General features: G+C 40.0%; 1 protein-coding gene and 1 long non-coding RNA gene across 4 annotated transcripts in view; both read right to left on the minus strand.

Annotated features, from left to right (window-relative positions):
- The window catches only part of LOC145437246 (uncharacterized), a 39,935-nt gene extending 26,268 nt beyond the window's left edge, over positions 1-13,667 (minus strand). Inside the window, exon 1 of the long non-coding RNA XR_013914627.1 lies at positions 11,269-13,667. This is a non-coding gene — a long non-coding RNA (uncharacterized LOC145437246). The remainder of the gene's footprint in view (positions 1-11,268) is intronic.
- Positions 1-20,395, minus strand: part of LOC145437257 (single-strand DNA endonuclease ASTE1-like) — a 533,921-nt gene that overhangs the window by 382,896 nt on the left and 130,630 nt on the right. The window lies entirely within an intron of this gene.

Here is a 20,395-nt window from a genome sequence, read left to right on the forward strand (position 1 = left end):
AAAATTGGCAAACAATTTTTTAATGAACATATAGCGTCAAGCCGGGTCATTTCTATCTAGCAGCTTATCTTGAAGTTATTATGGATAAAATGGTTATGCAAATCACAGGAGAAAATGGATTTTTGTAAACATTTTCGAAGTCACCGTGATTGACCTTGCTCATTCAACTTTTTTTCTACAGTCCCCAACAAAACATCTCTAAACAGAAAAACGTTTGTATCAGTAGGCTATTGACAATTTAGCAATTCAAATTATTCTGCTCAGTATACGATATTTCATCTCAGGTGGTCATTCTGTTGATGTGAGCTCTGGAGTTTTACTAGTAATGAAGCGAAACTGCCTCCTGATTTTTCGAATTAAAAATAATACAAATTAGGTTATCAACAATTTGGAGGCTTCACGGACCCACTGAAAATGCTTCGCGGACCCCCGGTTGAGAACCACTGAACTAGAGCAGAGAAACATTTCGCAAATTAGATTAAAAATAGTTTACCGGTATTTATCTCTAATTACTCTAATTCAGTACTGGGGAAAGTGCGGCTCGTGGGCCAAACGCGGCCCGCGAAGCTATTCTGTGCGGCCCGCGAAAGGTTGCTCGGAATTCAAAACATAAAACTTGCTTTTCGAATGACTGAAACCATAGGATGTGTATCAACTAAACAGGAAATTGGTTTACTTGGAAGCCTGTTCAAGTGTTCATTTGATATGCCACGATTACGGTTCCTACGAACCTCGCCTGCGTAATCCAGATTCAAAATAAAGGCAATGTAGCAAAGTATGAGTAGAAATTGAAGTCACAAGAAATCACTCTTTCCATATAGTTTAGTTTGAATCTTATTCGTTGCTATTGTCACATTACGCATTATACGGTCTGTGTTTCGAATTGTTGAGTGATACGTTTCCAAATCCCTAATTCGTAAAACAAATCAATCAGTGCTCGCGATTACTATATCATATCTATCGCCAATAATGATTTAACGGGCATGCCAAAAAAGAATGCCGAAAACTGATTTTCAAAGAAGGTGTAGACTTGGCACTAAATACTTCTATATTGAAGTCGGGGGTAAACCCGTTCTTTTAGTTGTTGCTGGCCATGTCGCCGAGATTACGGCTTTTAATTTATGTCATCTTATGACAAAAACACAACACACTCGGTCAAGGGAGGGCGACGTTCAGAAAAACTGCAAGCTTCACCCAACATCAAGGCTATTTAAGCTGCATACGGCTCGGAAGGCAGCGACCAAGAAAGGAAGCTTTGTGCTATTGCATATACATTTCAGTGCAGTGGTTCTCGAACTGTGGGGGGAAGCGACAAAGCATCAGAAGGGGGCGCGAAGCCGAAATTGAATGAAAATTGTTTTCGCACTTCGCGCGATTTACCACCAACCTGCTGTTATTGCTCTGTGTATCGTCTTACTTTGATATTTAGGAATTCACTCATCAAAAGCCATAATCTTGCATGCCATCAAACTATCCGTAGAGATTGCTAGCATTTTGGTTACACTTTTTAATATTTTGTGATATCATGATAAGTGGGCGCGTAAGTTTTCACTATCATAAAGGGAGGCGTGCCTAAAAAGTTGGATAACCACTGTTTCAGAGTCTTAATAGAAGAACTTGGACAGGGGTTTGAAGAGAGTTAAAAATGTATCATGTTTATCATTTGTTTCGAATCATAACGGCAAGTAGATAATTTTTAAATTAGCCGTCACTTACTCATTACCTGACATGAACACATTCACTGAGCAGCATTTATTACTAATGTCATTTAGAAATAAAATTAAAAGACGCTGGAGAATATGGCTATTTTTTTTACTCGGCCCGCCAACGTAATTTCAACTTCTCATTCGGCCCGCCGAGGGAAAAAATTGCCAACCCCTGCTCTAATTACTGGTGGAGATATTGCAAGCAGATCATACGAGGCCTGTTGCAGATGAGAACGCGCAGACCTGCTGCAAACGCGATTAATCAGTCTTTCGATGATAGCGCATAGCAGGAAATGACCCAATTTCGCGTACCAACGGAAAACAATCTCAGCGGAAAATCGAGTGCCCTTGCGCAATATGTGCTGTTCAGTGCATGTTCAATTGTTCATGCACAGTAGATTCTCGGTAATAGGCTGAACGCCTCAAAATTGGAGATTGAATGGAATCTCAAAAGGACTTGGTTTTGAGTTTGAAATGGGAGGGATTACGACTCCGGCTATACGAGCCTGCGTGTATGTGATATCCATGTGAGTTCAAGAAGTGGCACTTTCCTTGGCTTACGGGTATTATATAATTTAGTCAGCTTGTGAGTAACTAATAAATATCAACCCGTTTTCATGACCGTGTGCACTGTGCAATGTGCATAGGACGCGAGTCCCACACAGGCCGAAACAAATAGACGTGTGTTTGAAAATTGACAATCCGATTTTGGGACATAATTGAATATAAACTTTCGAGTACATTGCTGAGTCAAAATAGCGGCACACTTTGAGCTTAGCTACTGGCGACAACTGATGGTAAACTTTAGGACTTTGGTATACCACACACGGTTAATGAGAAAATACACACTAAAACTATTACAAAGCTAACGAGAAACATACTGTACCAATACGATAAAAGATACAGACAATTCGTCAGGAGTCGAAATCGCACATTATTGCTTCAAGATCTTCTTCAAGGCATTCTATCATAATGGTTAATGTTGGAATATATCAGACAAAGTAGGCAGGTTGCATCAGAAATAAATGAAGCTGAGACCTGCGTATCTACTACACGTGGATGTCATACACGCTACCTGTAATCGGGATCGCTCGAATTCTACGGACACTATCTAAATGAAACGTATACTACATACTAAGCTATCCGGATAACCCCAACTAGTATACTGACAAACCGAGACGATTTCCTGTTATACGTACCGATGAATATCCGTGCGCCTTTTATATTGCTTTTACTAGTGCCGGATGGCGAGTTAGCGATCTGGAACAGACACACCTCCAGTTCACCCATTGACGATCGATGCATGAAACTATAGTCGCCATAACAATCTCAACATCCGTCAGATTATATGCTATGCATACTAGATTACTGGTGGATACTACAGACAAAAGCAAATCGCACGGCTCACGACGCTAAGGGAACGACATTTTGTCCATCTGGCGGACCGATGCACTGAATCACTGACCCTTCGGACGTCCCCAATCACCGTACCCATTGGCGCCGATTTATAGGGTGGCAGGGTGGCGCAGCTACCCCATGACACGTTTATGGGGTGGCAGCCACCCCATACCATTAGATTAGATGACCTTCACGGTCTTATCGATCATTCCTATCTAATACCGAATACTGTGCAACATATTTTCTGTACCACCACCACTGCCGTGTGTTTTGTATTTTGGTTGGATGAAAATAAAGACTCTCTCCCTCTCTCTCTCTCTCTCTCTCTCTCTCTCTCTCTCTCTCTTTCTCTCTCTCTCTACGCCCGCCGTCTGCGATTTTAAATCACAGCGCTGTCAATTAGCGAGTCCGTGATAGCGCGTTTGATGCCAACTATTTACCATTAACCGACACCCGCGCGAATAATTGAATACGCAGAGCTTCGTCGGCGACGACGAGCTAGTGCTTAAAACGCCCCAATAAATTGTAATCCGTGATTAGTAGGGCAAGTTTTTGTAGCAGGTAAATCCGCGAAAAGTTGCATTTATTTATTTATTTTTGACAAAAGCTGCACTAAAATACCACGTTTTGCTCGGTTGACTAAAAAAAGTCAATTTACCGGCTCAGCTCCAGAAATACCCGTACTTCGGTGGTGATTTACGGGGTTTCCGTCGAATTTGGCCGTGTATTTCACCAAAACCGAAAATACTTTCATGAAAAATCGAAAAAGCTGCAAAATTCTGCAAAGAGTTGCATGAAATAAATGGACAAAAGTTGCAAAACGTTGCACTATAAGATTCCTTCAAACAGCTTAAAACAGCATTCTACATATCTTACGAGTATTTAGGAAGCTGCCGGACGCGGTAAAAAAAAGTTTCAAAAACTTGCCCTAGTGATTAGTATGGTTTTATACTCCTCGTTAATCTTGGTAGAATGACCAATTGATACAGGAGAATATGAATTTCCGTTGTGCAAAAGTACAATTTTTAGGCTTGACTAACTGTTTTTTTGACAAACAAATATTTAGCATCATGCCATGTTAATATTGATAGAATGACTGAGAATGACATGAGGGTTCTTCATAGTCAATTAGCCATTTATGCACAGTATAAAATGAGAAAACACTACGATTTTCTTCCTACCAAGTGAAATATTTGAGGGTGAATACAGTAATTTTGGGCTTTTTTAGGGGTATAAATATCTTCTGACAGAGAGCCAATCTGACAAAACTAATGTGATATTCGTAATCAGCAATCTCAAAAACCCCGGAAACGGTTCTCAGATGTTCTGCCTAAAGATTTGTTTTTCATTTTGTTGACCAGTGTTATTGAGTTAGTTCCGTGATAGTCTCTTTAATTGGAGGCTTGGAGCGCGAAATAGGACAGTGTGTTTGTGTATGCCTGCGAATTGAAAGTCACTCCTGCGCAAAGTGCGCATGCGCATATTCCTTACTTTAACAAAGCTTTGCCAAGCCAACTTTTATCGGAAAATGCAGCTCAAACGTCGTGATAATGAGCAAACAATTGCCGCGATGTCAGACTTGGATGTTCCAAGTTGGAACCCCATTGTGCTATACGCAAGATGAGGAATTACTGATTAGATGCGCGCTTTCTCGTTTGCTATCAGCTGTAGGCTACTGATTCATGTCTGCTCATACACTCGTATTCCCTGGGTGTCACTTGTCAGTGTTTCATTTGCTATTAATACTGCGCTTTGTGCAGTGCACGGCCTTGAATTGCGTTGCCAAATATTGACGCAACACGAGCTTCTCGGTGGCGCAAATTCTGAATTTATTCGATTAGTTTGGACGGGAACCTTCTATGTTCCAATAAACTTCATTGCTGGATGGACTCTATATCGAGCGTAACCATGTCGCGGATCGATTTTCAAACCTTCGGGATATGTATTTCTATTGATAAGGTCGCGGCATGCGCACATATTGCTCTTACTGCATAACACGCGGATAATTGAGAACGCACTCCATTTCGACTGGTTCGATGCTTTTCAACCTGTGTGACGGTTCGCACTGGTGCGAATGAGAATCTGCATCAAGTGCGAATGAAAATCGTTTTTAATTGTTAATTTTTCTGACGTATAATAATTCAAATACGCCAAATAGGAAATTTAAGGTCAGTGTAACTTTTGTAGTCGCGACGCAATTGTAAAAACTTATATGACGCACCGCCAATCCTATCTCTCACAAGCCGTAGTGAATTAATATTTTCGCACTGTAATTATTAAAAGCCTGGTTTAAGCTGGTGTAGTGGCAGACATAGTATATCAGCCCGTCTGAGCCTGCGGCAGGCTGGAAAATGACGTCAAATTGACATTCTACTTTCGTTCGCTAAACAATCATAATATTTTCGTAATAACTGTTCAATTAGCGCGAGGCACGAGGATAGTAGTAAATACCATCATTACAGACTCCCATTAGCAAGTTACTGTAACGCAAATTTTTACCCCTTCAAGGGTTATTAAAGTATGGACCCGGACCGCCAGGGGTATTATTTTAGGTCGACACGGTGCCAGAGCTATCTGTTAATGTGTATGTAATATTTGTTGAAGTTATTGCAAAAATGCTGCGATAGTTTTTACATATCCAGGGTCACTGTGTTGGGTACTGTAGCCAATAAGCGGGACACGCAGAAAATATGGCTTTATCATGAGAATTCATGATAAGATTTCTACGAATGTTTTTTTCTGGAAAACATGGTCTAAGGTCGTCGGGAATAACTAGTGTAGGCCGTGGGGGTGTGCACTCTACTGTGCAGCGAGCGAGTTCATGCCTATGAGACTCATTCATTTCGAGGCCAACCCCTTCTGCGTCAGAGCACCGGAAGACGAAAAGTTTTGTCCAACAAACCGATGATAAAATGCGGTGACAAAAACATAAACGGCGACAAAACCTTGGTCTAACAATGATCGATGCTGGATAGCCAAACCTTTCGAGATGGATTCGATATGCTCTGTTGTCGGCACGGTATAGTCCCGTTATTTTAATCTGAGTAGACAGTAGTAGCCTACAACTGCAACACCCATATGAATTCAATATGCCCTAATTTGAAATCGCATGCGTCAGACATGTTTTGTAGAGTTGTGTTGGGTAGAATTGTGGTGTGCGCGTTCTGTATGTCATACATGCCCGTAAAATCATGACATACAACTGTAATATTAAAAATGAATTCCTTTCCATGGGGGCCACAAAAACTCAGATTTTGGTGGTAGTCTAAATGCTTCTTTACCGTTATTAAATTGGTATGAATTCTCAAGTTAGATTGAGCTGAAGAGTAGAACATACAGTATCGTGAGTTTATTTGCTCTTCTCGTCTATACTCGCAAGACAGAATTTGGAGCAACGTATCATAAGGTCGTGTGCTCTAATGTACCTACTCTCCTTGATCGTTTTGCACCTTATGTTCCAAGACATAAGGCAAGTTCTCAACACAAACATGTGGGTTTGTCATCCTTTCGACAAACTGGGGCCTCCGCGACCTTTGTGTCATCTCTCAAAAACGGTTTCTGCCAACAAGCATTTTTCACTCGCGAAAAATTGGATATGAGTGCGGAACAGAGTTTAAGACTTGGCCGTCCATGCACTAGGAGACGTTTTTGTACAAAACCCAACAACATTGTTAGGCCGAGAAGGGTTTTAATGAAATAGTTGAAAGCAAGCGAGCTAAAAAAGTTGCCTTTTTAATGAGACACTTGGTAGCTTAAGTTACATAGTAGCCTATTTGTTGCACATCTGAACAAAATGTTGTGAAGTATCTTCATCTTCGTTTTATATAACAATTTTCGATTACCTGGTGCGAATGAAACTTATTTTACAAAAAAAAAGTGCGAATAGAGCTCGAAAAGGTTGAAAAGCACTGGACTGACTGATCGTGGACTGGCCGTAGGTCACTGGCCGATATTAACCAGTGCCGTTGTCGGCATTAGAACCCTAGGCGCGTAGCCGGGGAGTTTCTCATTTATAACTAGAAATCCCGTCCTTTTGAAATGCCAATTCACTATTTCGTAATATCGATGCTGCGTACTGCAAATTAGCGAGAGCCATTTGTATGCGAAATGGGTCATTGATATATCATTTGCACTATCGTCGGTGACTTCATCATGCAGGCCTGATACAGTCCGCAGAAACACTTTCGCCAAACAGTATCAATCTCAAAGTGGAATATTGTTTGTGTTTATGTATCTTTTTGATTTGATCACTTATGCCAGCGTCTAAACAAATTGTGCTCGTTGCTATTGCCAAATCTGGGTATTTAGGTATGACTAGTGCCCCCTGTAATTGTAGTTATTGCAGCTTTGCGGCGTGTCTGCAATTTCGTTATCAGCGCAACCTTGCCGGTCGATTGTACAGTTAGTTAAAATTGATCACTACTATGTATTTCGCACAGCGTACTGATGCTGATTTCAGCAAACAAACGATCCTTAATAGATGTACAATTGTACATGTACAAATTCGACCTCATCGTTGAAAACGTAGATTTCATCGCGAGCTCTGAGAAACACCATTTCCTATCGCGATTTGACGACCAAATATACGTTCACCATCTACAAATTAAAATGCATTATTTGCATCGATGTGGGCCGCAAGCCACGTTTCAAATATTCTGTGAACCATTTTTGAGATTAAAATTCTCGGAGTGCAAAGAGGAACAGTGTTTTACTGTGTGTGCCTTCCAGTTAAAATTTATTCCAGTGCCCATAATATTAATCCAATTATGCTTTGCGAACGCAAATCGGGAAATGCATCAATGCAGTCAAAATCGATGTTTTAATCAGCAACCTGTCGCGATGCGAGTTGCTCGATACTAAGTAAAAATCAGGGACATCTAAAATCTTTTAGATATCCCTGGTAAAGACCCATTGTGTTGGCGGTAAGAGATAATTACTGATTGGCCGCGCGCGTTTGTAATCATCATTCTTGTCTGTCTTTCGTGTTCCAGGATTGTCGCGCTAACATTTGAAAACATAATTGGATTCAGAATCAAAGCAATTTAACAAACTTGAGAGGATGTTACAGAATTTCTATGACTCCGACTCCAACAAGAGAAAATTTAACGAAACTGTGTTTTACGCGATCTTTTCAACGTTTCACAGTATACTATAGCGCAGTGGTTCTCAAACTTTTTTAGACACGATTCTCCTTTTGATAGTGAAAAATTTCGCGCCCAATTCTCGTGATATTACGAAATATTAAAGAGAGAAATATTTTCTAAACTTTTCATCAAAGCATCATTGCTAAATTATTTTTATGACGCCATAAAGCTCAATCGCATAACGCTGAACGGCAGTTTTCGTAAATTCAAATGCAATTTGATAAAAATCTAGACCTGATCGAAGAAAACGGATACCAGTTTTGGATTCAGCATAAAAAAGTACACTAAGAACCCTCTATACTTTAGCAGCCTTAAAATCAACGCAGCACAGTGTTATAGATAACTAAGGTATCCTAATTATCTATAATTGAATTCCCCAACGGTTGGGAACCACTGGTCTATAATGAATCTCAAGGAAACCGTCGAGTGTTATCAAAAATATTGAATTATTACTTTCTGCGAGAGGCTTATAAATAGCACAGTGTACAAAATCGCAGGGGCCTAGGCCGAGTGTCTCGGGGGCGACGAGTTTGAGAACCACTGTGCTGTTGGTCCGATAATCTCGAGCGATGATTAGTATTTAGCAATACAAATACGTCACAACCTTTCATATTTGGCCAACCTGCATACGTTGCATGCAGTCGTTAAACCATAATTGTGCGGCCCTCAACACATGATAAATTAGCGTAGGCTGACGACCGTCAATATGCAATTTGAATCACCGATTTATTTTAAAAAACTTGAGAATTTTATTCGCGATTTGCGCGATTCAGATTATCTCGGATTTTTCGTTATAATATAATAGTGTAATTTGAGTCCCGCTGTATAAATGCAAACCGCAGAACAAACTGATGCACCCCATAAAGAAATACCAAGTCGGAATCGCGGGCCTCTCACGAATGAAGTTTTTTCTCGTACGTTAGGCTGATTCCAATATTTATTTCGACTATGCCTACAATCCTGATGAAAGGTCAAAAATTAACAACATGGAACAAAGTGAATATTAAAATGGAAAATGCATCGTCATTAATTTTGTGCCCGAAATTTTTGAAGACAGTCCCTCCATCTGTCCCATCCGGTATCTAATCCGTGGCCTACTAAATGCGTGGGCTAAGAATGGATAAATAATTGGCAGTAATATATGAAGCAAGTAATATCATCGACGAACTGAATTTCCCTTTTGGAAAACGTTTTCGTGCCCTGCGCTATCATAAAGGCAATCTATAGTTATCTTTTCCTAACATTTATACTCGTGATTTTGGTGAAGAGACAGTAAGTCTGCGCGCAGAGTGTCTGCTGCTACAATTTCAAACTATGTACGCAGGGTATATATCAAGAAATCAGTGATGGCGCTGAGCACCGCAAGTGCTCGCCCCTCGGTGCGAAGTTTCCAGTAGCCAATTTAACATGAGTATATGAAGTCCATATGGGCCATGACAACTTTCCACCAGAGTACGGCCGTATGCTATATATGGAATAGAAGCACGACTGTGAATAGCAAGGAGGTTGAACAGGAACACCCCTAGATTATGGTTAGTCTACGGAATCAGTGAGTTATGCGGTCTGGGTGTACGAGTTTCGAGTGAATGTTAAAAGGGTATACCACTACGTAAAAGGTTGAATAGCACTGGTCTAGGGTCTAGTTAAATTATGGACTTCGAAGTAACTAAGGCAAGATTTTGGAACCTTTTGGGTTCGCCTTCAAAATGAATACCAGTCTCTGTCATAATGACATTGAACTTTCTGATTGAATTTCCTTCAACTTATTGTTGTGAAGTTGGATTCTCTGCAATGGTCTCTGTCAAAACGAAATAAGTGTGCGATTGACAATTAAATGAGAGATGCTGTCTATTATCCTCCCCTTTATCTAGATGTGGCCACTGGATAACACGAAAACAGCATCTGGCTTCCCATTGACTTGCTATTTTTAACAGGTATTTCAGTGTACATTATGACGTCATCTTTGAGCTGTTTTACAATTAAGTGAGTGCAAGCTGTAATTTGTTATTTTTTGAAAAGGGGTAATTGCATCCCGTTATTTTTCTCTTGGGGGTAACGATATGAAAAAGGTTAAGAACCAATGCCGTAGAAGAATAAGGGGCTGGCAAAGTGTTTCTCAAGCAAAGCCAAGAGGATCAACGAAAGCCAAATATTTTGATCAGCCTGACTGCGAAATTCTTGATGTTGATGACTAAACGAATGCCGTCACCTGCGCATAGTCCACGGCCGTTATACCAATTGATTCCTAAAAGCTGACCAATGACTAAGAAAGGTCATCAACACTTAAGTCGCCTGCGCAATCATCCGTAAACTGCGTGTCGCAAAAAGGTTGGACACCCCCGCTGTACAGCCATTGTTCCAAAACTTTTTAGAGCGCGAGATAAAGTTGAGCATTGTTCGAAAATCGTACGACTCAAGCCGCACAAATCAAAAGAGATGGATTTGTGATTTTAACATGCAACGTTTTTGGGGCATGTATGAAATAGAAAAGGTGCACTCCCCACAGTCCTACGTATTACGATTTATCACAAAAATGTCATTTAATGTTTTCCTTCGCAGTATAATGCATAACTGACTGTTATGCGCGCTATGGGCCATTCAATGTTTTTAAACTTTTTTCCATTCACATACTCCTTGAGGAAACTTAAGCTCACGGACCTCTGATACTGCATGACTCTACACAGCGCCGCATTGAGCAAGCAATACAACCCTTTGGCATTCAGATGGTTTCTATGACATAAATTAAGACTTTTCTAAGTTCTTTTTGTTCTGCAATCCCATTTCACGCAGTCTGCATAGCATCGCATAGCATATGTAGCTCAGTGCAGTAGTGCAAATGACACAACACGAGTCCTCAAGCTTTATTTTCGTCGAACATGTTTTATACAAAGATGGCCTTGACGACATTGCAGACCGTGTTGACAAAACATAATATTGCTGCAAACTGTAGTAGCATTTTGATAGACCTCAAATTTATATAACATTCATGATTTTGATGCCAGCATGCATATCCCTATGACGATTGAGATCAATCTTCCGACTAAATGCTTTCCCACATATATCACATTTATGGGCTTTGATGCCAGCATGCATAGCCATGTGACGGTGCAGATTTCCCTTCTGTGAAAATGCAATCCCACACATATCACATCCATGATTTTTGATGCTAGCATGCAGGTCCATATGACGTGTGAGTGTAATCTTCCGAGCAAATGCTTTACCACATACATCACATTTATGATTTTTGACGCCACCATGCATGCCCATATGAAAACCGAGATGACTCTTCTGAGTAAATCCTTTCCCACAAATATCACATTTATGATTCTTGACGCCAGCATGCATGTCCATATGAAACTTGAGATTTAGCTTCTGAGTAAATCCTTTTCCACATATATCACATTTGTGATATTTGATGTCAGCATGTATATCCGTATGACGCTTGAGAGCAATCTTGTGACTAAATGCTTTCCCACATATATCACATTCATGAATTTTGATGCCAGCATGCATATCCATATGACGATTGAGATCACCCATCCGACTAAATTCTTTCCCACATATATCACATTTATGAGCTTTGATGCCAGCATGCATATCTAGATGAAGTGTGAGAGTACTCTTCCAAGTAAATACTTCACCACATACATCACATTTATGATATTTGACGCCAGCATGCATGTCCATATGACGTTTGAGATCAATCTTCCGACTAAATGCTTTCCCACATATATCACATTCATGAGTTTTGATACCAGCATGCATATCCATGTGACGCTGTAGATTTCCCTTCTGTGAAAATGCAATCCCACATACATCACATTCATGATTTTTGATGCTAGCATGCAGGTTCATATGACGTGTGAGTGAAATCTTCCAAGTAAATGCTTTACCACATACATCACATTTATGATTTTCGACGCCAGCATGCTTGCCCATATGAAAACTGAGATGACTCTTCTGAGTAAATTCTTTCCCGCAAATATCATATTTATGATTTTTGATGCCAGCATGGATATCCATATGGAGCTTGAGACTGGTCTTCAATGAAAATGCTTTCCCACATATATCACATATACAAGCTTTGATGCCAGCATGCATATCGATATAATCTTATATTGCCTAGTTGCTGCATTAGATATTGATCCAAGGATAGTTTAGAGATATGCTAAGAAAATATTTTGAGCTCAGCATGGTTAACTCTACAAATGCGCTGGAATATAGGCTTTTTCTAGCCCAGTGGTTCTCAACGTTTTTGTCTTCGTTGACCTCTTTGGACCGTCATGGACCCCGCGGACCCCCAGTTTTATTTGCTAGTTATAAACAGCAACAAAATGACTTTTCCTGAACATAAAATCATATTATGGCTGTAGAAATTGAGAAGACACTTATTATTTCAAAGCGAACTCTGTAGCAGCATTTTGTTAAAATCGCGGCCGTGTCTTCAAAATATGCATTTTTGAGTTTATATGAACGAATGCCAAAAATCCATTTCCACAAATATAGGTGGTGGTGAATGTAATAATAACGTGGGGTGATAACTGATATATATCCCTGATAACGTGGAACGTTTCCGACAACAGCTTTTGGTACGATCGCAACATGTATGGCATCCAAATTGATAATCAGATCTTTAATGAGCATAATAACGCCCTTCCTCGTCATTTCTATCTCGCAGCTCATCTTGAAGTTATTCTTGAATAGTGGTTATGTATATCACAGAAGAAAATTTTTGAAAACAATTTTGTTTCTAAATCCCTGACCAAAAACGTCTCTATTCGGCAATATGTTTGTATCAGTAGGCTATTGGCAATTTTGCAAATAAAATGAGTTTGCAGAGTAGAATATTCACTCTGGCGGCCATTCTGTTTATTTGAGTCCTGGAGTTGTAGCAGTTATGAAGCGACTCTTCCTCGCAATTTCTCAAATTGAAAAAAAATACAAATTAGTTTTCAACGACTTCGCAAATTTAGAGGTTTTGCGAACAACAGGTTGATAACTGCTGTTCTAGCTAGTTTTCGCACAAAGTATGCACACTGCACAGTGTTCATGGAAGCAATTTATTCTTATACAATACTACTCGAGTACTTGAGTAGTGTGATATGTCATGTAAAGTTATCCTAATTGTAATATGTTTGGCTACTAATTGTTTACCGTAGATTTGTATGGAATTTCCTTTTTTCTACCATCATGGGATTACATGATAGGAAGTTGCAATTCAACGGGTTTTGATCGCACATGTTCAGAGTACTTTAAAATTCTTCAATGCCACACAACTCTTCACATTGTTGCACATTTCAAGGTTCGTTTGCGAAAGTTACTGAGGTATCAAGGTTCGCGTACTGAACACGAATTTTCGCACCATCAAAATTTGATATATTTTTTATCTATTACCAACACTAGACTGTTGCGCCAACATGAATGCTTGTCAACCAGTGGGTCGGCACGCACTTGTGTGCACGGAAAATTGCAGTGAGGATCACAGACGTCGTGCGGATGAAAATTGTGCGTATTTTTTTACAATGGAATGATTCAAATAAACCTAATTGGCCTAATGGGGGTAGCTTTAGAGCAGTGATTCTCATCCGTGTGTCCACGAAGCATTTTCAGGGGATCCGCGAAACCTCAAAATTTTCAAAATTGTCGATAAGCTTATTTGTATTTTTTTAATTAGAGAAATCACGTGACAGTTTCACTTCATAACCGCTGAAACTTCATAACTGAAATAAACATAAAGGCAGTCTGAGATGAAGTATTCTACTGTGCAAACTCATTTTAATTTCCAAATTGCCAATAATTGAATATATATCTTGAGTTCTAAATTATTTTTGTGAACAACACGCGATTATATTATCGGTTCATACCGTCCAACGCAGTGACGTTGTAACCGCAATCTCTGCATTGCACCTCCGTAAATATCCATTGCATAGGGCTCCAGTTAAAACAAAAATCAATTTAAAACAAGCATGTTTAAAAGAAGGCCCTTTTTCAAAACATGTTTTTACTGTTTTTACAAGGAATGAAGTCACGAATATCCGATTGTGATGTCATAGTCGATTGACATTGACAATTGAAAATATAGGGTAAATATTCAGCTTCTTTGACGAAATATCTACGTACTATAGCTGTTATACCGACTATTTTGAGGGTTCCAACCCTCCCATATCGTATACGGCTATATCGGGTGGTAATTGTCCGTAGGTTCATACAACGTGTTTTTTGGGAAGTATTTACACAATTATGGCATGATTTTACAACTTTAAGAAAACACAATTTTTTTTAAATGGCCTTTGTTTAAAACACTGTTTAAAACATGTTTTAAACAACCATTTGTTTCAAATGCAACCCTACACATGCATATGTGATTTTTGTGCAAATGCGTCTTTTGCCCGCCAGAAACCCCTGAATCCGCCTCCGTTTTATAACCACTGAGCTGCGTCGAGCAAGTGCTACAGTGAAGAAATGGTAGCAGCAATTTCGGAACGGGTTAATCAGCGGAAACACGCAACCGCGGCAGTATGGAGATTTCAAATAGCAGCTAGAGTGGAACGGGGTGTTTCGGAAAAATCATCCTGCAGACCCATTACATTACGCTGGCTTTGAAGAAAATGGCCGAGGCCAAAAATGTTTCCGGATTTTATCTTTAATTTGAGTCCACATTATATGTAGAGCCCCATTAAGTTCACCGCCGATTCAGGCAGTGGTGTCAAGCCAGTGTCAATATCACTTTTATTAGGAATTTCGTGATTTCGATACACCACGCGAGTGCGATACAATGAACAAATAGGAAGGTGTCGGAACGACTTGGAGTATAGTCTTTGAAATCAGACACCCAACTGGGCCTATACCAGGGGTGTCAAACTCAAATTGCGTTGCGGGCCGGATTCAAACCTTCAAATCGCCCATGGGCCGGAGCAGTTGACAGATTACAAAATGCTACCTCATGTCATTGTTTTTCATTTGAATGCTTTATTATCAAGCTTATATGCATAATAACTATTACATTATAGCATGGGTCGTAGGGTTTCTATTCTAGCAACACCTTATTCCGTGAACGACGAAATTGGAAAAATGTGATGATTGGCCGGTCGAGTGAAGTTTTGAACTCGAAAACAGTGGTGCTAACAACGATATGAGTTCACATTTTTCCATGCGCCGTTTTAGCCGGAATCTAGCGTTGGCCCCGCGTATGTGTTGTGGGAAATACACCAGACCTAACTGTAAACGCGAACGTTGGAATTGGGTTAATTATTATTATTAAATCGCGATTAGGATTTTTCTGGAGGCCGGGTACCTTTTGAGGCCAGAGTTATGCTGCAATGTGACCACAGACATTCTATTTTCGTGTACCTAGCTATATGTGACCTGCGTAAAACGAATCCGCATTGGCGTTTTCGCTTCTGCGAATAACTACTTTTTGGTCCATACTCAATAAAACTCTGAACTGATTCTGCGCATTTTTCATTCTCGAAATTGGATTTCAATGTCCATAATGTTAACTATAAAGGAAATCTGCAACGCCCCAGTCGGGTATTTAAAATGTGGCCTATAAACATGCTCGATAATTGCTGTTCAAAGAGATTATTCAATGAAAGTATATTTCCTATAAAGAAATCTCAATTTTTTTTACATATATGCTGGACTATTCAAGCACTTTTTAATCTACTCAGAATTGCTTCGCGGGCCGGATGAAATCGTCTGGCGGGCCGGATGTGGCCCGCGGGCCGTATGTTTGACACCCCTGGCCTAGACGATGTAAAAAGGAGGCATGCACATTGTACACTGAATGACAAGTAAAAGAAGATGATATAAAAAGAAAGCGACAGAATGAGTTGGCATGTGACAGAAGGCGAGATTCAAATGTCAGGTCGTGGCCCGAGCAGAGATGGAGAACTATAAAATGTAGAGCTTTACAACTTGTAAATTGAATCAAGTTCAACTTGTATCAAGTCATACTTCATTTTCAAAAGCATCGTATGGCAGATATTTGTACAGCAAGCTTAGCTCGTTACGCACTATATGTTTGTCCTGTAGCTTTTTAGGAATACCCGAAATTAGATGAGAATTATAACTAGAGCAGTGGTTCTCAACCTTTTCGTGTTCGCGGATCCTTTTCGTACCGTCACCTACCCCCACGAAGTTTTAGTTCAAGATTGGCTCAGCAGCAGCAAAATGACTTTTATCGAAAATAAGATCATAATATTCGTGTAGAAATTGGGTTGACCTAAATTATTTCGAAGTGAATTATGTAGCTGGTTGTCTTAAAATACGTGAGGGTGTCTTGAATAACCGCTCCTTCCATCTGATATGAACGAGTGCCGAGAATCCATTTCCGCAAATATAAGTGGTGGCGAAGGTAATAATAACGCATAAAGCTTCCGACGGCACATTTGGGTGTGATCGCAACAAATATGGCACCAAAATTGGCAAACAATTTTTTAATGAACATGTAGCGTCAAGCCGGGTCATTTCTATTTAGCAGCTTATCTTGAAGTTGTTATGGATGATATGGTTATGTAAATCACATGAAAATAAGGATTTTTGTAAACATTTTCGAAGTCACCGTGATTGACCTTGCTCATTCCACTTTTTTTCCACAGTCCCCAACAAAACATCTCTAAACAGAAAAACGTTTGTATCAGTAGGCTATTGACAATTTAGCAATTCAAATTATTCTGCTCAGTACGATATTTCATCTCAGATGGTCATTCTGTTGATGTGAGTTCTGGAGTTTCACTAGTAATGAAGCGAAACTGCCTCCTGATTTTTCGAATTAAAAATAATACAAAATAGGTTATCAACAATTTGGAGGCTTCCCGGACCCCAGAAAATGCTTCGCGGACCCCCGGTTGAGAACCACTGAACTAGAGCATAGAAACATTTCGCAAATTAGATTAAAATTAGTTTAACCGTATTTAGCTTTAATTACTCTAATTCAGTCCTGGGCAAAGTGCTGCTCGCGGGTCAAATGCAGCCTGCGAAGCTATTCTGTGCGACTCGCGAAAGGTTGCTCAGAATTCAAAACATAAAATTTGCTTTTCGAATGACTGAAACCATAGGATGTATCAACTAAACAGGAAATTGGTTTACTTGGAAGCCTGTTCAAGTGTTCATTTGATAGGCCACGATTACGGTGCCTACGTACCTCGCCTGCGTAAGCCAGATTCAAAATAAAGGCTATGTAGCAAAGTGTGAGTAGCAATTGAAGTCACAAGAAATCACTCTTTCCACATAGTTTAGTTCGAACCTTCTTCGTTGCCATTGTCACATTACACGGTCTGTGTTTCAAATTGTTGAGTGATACGTTTCCAAATCCCTAATTCGTAAAACAAATCAATCAGTGCTCGCGATTACTATATCATATCTATCGCCAATAATGGATTAACGGGCATGCCTAAAAAGAATGCCGAAAACTGATTTTTAAAGAACGTGTAGACTTGGCACTAAATACTTCTATATTGAAGTCAGAGGTAAACCCGTTCTTTAAGTTGTTGCTGGCCATGTCGCCGAGATTACGGATTTTAATTTATGTCGATCATATGACAAAAACACGACACACTCGATCAAGGGAGGGCGACGTTCAGAAAAACTGCAAGCTTCACCCAACATCAAGGCTATTTAAGCTGCACACGGCTCGGAAGGCAGCGACTTAGAAAGGAAGCTTTGTGCTATTGCATTTACATTTCAGTGCAGTGGTTCTCGAATTGTGGGGAAGCGACAAAGCATCAGAAGGGGGCGCGAAGCCGAAGTTGAATGAAAATTGTTTTCGCGTTCCGCGCGATTTACCACCAACCTGCTGTTATTGCTCTGTGTATCGTCCTACTTTGATATTTAGGAATTCACTCATCACCAGTCATAATCTTCCATGCCATCAAACTATCCGTAGAGATTGCTAGCATTCTGGTTACACTTTTTAATATTTTATGATATCATGATTAGGGGCGCGTAAGTTTTCACTTTCATAAAGGGAGGCATGGCTAAAAAAGTTGGATAACCACTGTTTCAGAGTCTTAATAGAAGAACTTGGATAGGGGTTTGAAGAGAGTTAAAAATGTATCATGTTTATCATTTGTTCCGAATCATGACGGCAAATAGATAATTTTTAAATTAGCCGTCACTTTCTCATTACCTGACATGAACACATTCACTGAGCAGCATTTATTACTAATGTCATTTAGAAATAAAATTAAAAGACGCTGGAGAATATGGCTAATTTTTTTTTACTCGGCCCGCCAACGTATTTTCAACTTCTCATTTGGCCTGCCGAGGAAAATAATTGCCCACCCTTGCTCTAATTGAACAACTAGAATCATCCAGTTGTCCCAGTCTGGTGGAGAGATAGCAAGCAGATCATGCGAGGCCTGTTGCAGATGACAGCGCGCAGACCTGCTGCAAACACGATTAATCAGTCTTTCGATGATAGCGCATAGCAGGAAATGACCCAATTTCGTGTCCCAACGAAAAACAATCTCAGCGGAAGATCGAGTGCCCTTGCGCAATATGTGCTGTTCAGTGCATGTTCGATTGTTCATGCACAGTCGATTCTCGGTAATAGGCTGAACGCCTCAAAATTGGAGATTGAATGGAATCTCAAAAGAACGTGATTTCGATTTTGAAATGGGAGGGATTACGACTCCGGCTACGAGCCTGCGTGTATGTGATATCCATGTGAGTTCAAGAAGTGGCACTTTCCTTGGCTTACGGGTTTCATATCATTTAGTCAGCTTGTGAGTAACTAATAAATAGCAACCCATTTTCATGACCGTGTGCACTGTGCGATGTGCAGTCAGCATACAAATTGTGTGTGTGATGTGCATAGCACACGAGTCCCACACGGCCGAAACAAATAGACTTATGTTAGAAAATTGGCAATCCGATTTTGGGACTATAATGAATATGAACTTTCGAATACATTGCTGAGTCAAAATAGCGGCACACTTTGAGCTTAGCTACTGGCGACAACTGATGGCAAATAGGGCTGGGCACAATGATTCGAGTACTCGAATCTGAATCGAGTATTAATGTTAATGATTCGAGTCGAGTAGTAAAAGACGATATTTTCGAGTACTGAAATTATACGCTCCTCGCCACTGAAATTTGATTTATCAACGAGGAGTTTATCAACGATCAACGAGTTTATGCTAATTTCACTATTGAAGCCTTGAAACCTTGATTGGCCGTATCGTAGCATGCGAAACATGAAGTATACAGCTACGAAAGTTACTGGAAATAGCACATTTCCGAAGTCATGATCATCCCACAATATTGTCACCAAGTGCAATGAAATCGGTATGGTCGAAAAAAATAACAAAGTATCCTTAAGATGATGGATAACAGGCATTATATTCTTTGTGGTCGCTGAAAAGGTACATATTTGAACTTTGACAAATAATATTCTGCTATGACGTCATAATGAGTGATACTCGATTACTCGACTCGACTCGAAGCATTTTACGTGATTCAGAATCGAATCACTCAGGTACTCGATTTTGCCCAGCCCTAATGGCAAACCTTGAGACTTTGGTTTACCACACACGGTTAATGAGAAAATACACACTAAAACTATTACAAAGTTAACGAGAAACATACTGTACCAATACGATAAAAGATACAGACAGTTTGTCAAGAGTCGAAATCGCATACTATTGCTTCAAGATCTTCTTCAAGGCATTCTATCGTAATGGTTAATGTTGGAACATATCAGACAAAGTAGGCAGGTTGCATCAGAAATAAATTAAGCTGAGACCTGCGTCGCTACTACACGTGGATGTCATACGCGCTACCTGAAATCGGGATCGCTCGAATTCTACGGACACTATCTAAACGAAACGTCTACTACATACTAAGCTATCCGCATAACCCTAACTAGCATACTGACAAACCGAGAGTCCGAGACGATTTCCTGTATCGATGAACATCCGTGCGCTTTTATATTACTTTTACCAGTGCCGCATGGCGAGTTAGCGATCTGGAACAGACACACCTCCAGTTCACCCATTGACGATGCAGGAAACTATAGTCGGCATATCAATCTCAACATTCGTCAGATTATATGATATGCATACTGGATTACTGGTGGATACTACAGACAAAAGCAAAGCGCACGGCTCACGACGCTTGAACACGACATTTTCTCCATCTGGCGGA

Source organism: Botryllus schlosseri, chromosome 4 (genome assembly GCF_051294905.1).
Source record: "Botryllus schlosseri isolate E-star chromosome 4, Bs_hap1, whole genome shotgun sequence".
In the NCBI taxonomy this organism is placed as follows: Eukaryota; Metazoa; Chordata; class Ascidiacea; order Stolidobranchia; family Styelidae; genus Botryllus; species Botryllus schlosseri.